Source organism: Ostrea edulis, chromosome 5 (assembly GCF_947568905.1).
Source record: "Ostrea edulis chromosome 5, xbOstEdul1.1, whole genome shotgun sequence".
NCBI lineage: Eukaryota > Metazoa > Mollusca > Bivalvia > Ostreida > Ostreidae > Ostrea > Ostrea edulis.
Window position 1 is genome coordinate 87111540 of NC_079168.1, and position 1333 is coordinate 87112872.

Consider the following 1333-nt stretch of genomic DNA (forward strand, 5'->3'; position numbering starts at 1 on the left):
TCGTTAAAGAATTCTACCCATCGTGTAAGAGGTTCCCATCATATTCCATATTTCCATACAACTTCATTCCAACTATCCTTGATATTACATTTTGGGGTTAGTACTCTAAATCCAACACTTTTCTCCCACAATAATTGTGTGGCGCGGGTGCGTGTGTGCGTGTGTGTCTTTTTGTTTTCTTATCTACGGAAAAGGGATAAATGAAATATGATGCAATTGAAATCATATCATTCATTTTGTTGATTGAGCACCCTTTAGGAATATGTATGTTTACAGATCTAGCATTAAATTTTCCGTGAAATTGATATCACTAGTAGTCACCTTGTTAAGTGGTCGACCATAGCTGGAAAGGGGGTAGGGGTTCAGATACGGAAGTAAGCTTTCCAGTTGCCCCTATATCAGCATATAGAAATCGAATGTGCGTTTTCGAGCTACAAAAACGAACGTGCTCTAATGTAGTTAAACGTATTTGTAGATCAGTAGCACCTTTAAAAACGTTCTAATTCTTTTTAATCAGCGGTGTTCTTTAATTTTGATGTCCAACTATCCTTTTAATTCCAAAGAATCTACACGAGCTACAATTCCATATTACGGTGACAAAAAAGAAAAGAAACGCACACTCGCATGATACAGAAAAAACCGATTGCATTCAAAGTGTAAACCTTTAGTAAATGTTATACCATATATCCAGGATATCGATTGCTCAATTGCTGAAAGGTAAAATAACTTCCTCGTTAATTAATTTTAAAATCACAAAAATAAAAAAGAACTAACCGCATGCATCGCCCCTCTCTGTAACGTGGCTGTTCAAGAAGTATATATATCGCCCAAAATTGAAGATGCTTTACCACACCACAGTAGCCGGTCAAGAACGAAAAATCAGGTGAGATTTTCTTTCTATGCAACTGAGAATTTAAACAAACGCTAAAACAAAATTTATCACCAAATAGGTAAATTTACGGACTTTAAAATTTTCCTAACTCTTCGTTAAAGCTATACAATTCTGAGATATGCACAACAAATTGCGTGTGCTATTACGTTAACTTCCAAACTACTCACTGCATTACTTCATATCTAAAATTGGAAGATTAGTATACTTCGTACAATAGTAACGTCTGGTGGGTTTTTTCTATGAATAAAATAATGATATGAATCTCAAAATGTAGTTTTTCCTTTCTATTTTCGATTTCTTTTTCACATATATAAAACAAAACCATCTGAGGTTGATAACATGTCCATAATAGCAGGCTAAACAACGGTTCGTGTTAAAATCATACAAAGTCTGATTTATTGATGTGAAGGCTACAAATGAAAAAATCTAATATTCCAGAAT

General features: G+C 34.2%; 1 protein-coding gene across 1 annotated transcript in view; it reads left to right on the forward strand.

Moving 5' to 3' along the window:
• Positions 1–857: 857 nt before the first annotated feature.
• The window catches only part of LOC130055036 (uncharacterized), a 4981-nt gene continuing 4505 nt past the window's right edge, over positions 858–1333 (forward strand). The window contains exon 1 of the mRNA XM_056166203.1: positions 858–883. The gene's annotated coding sequence lies outside the window, so the exon portion shown is untranslated. The remainder of the gene's footprint in view (positions 884–1333) is intronic.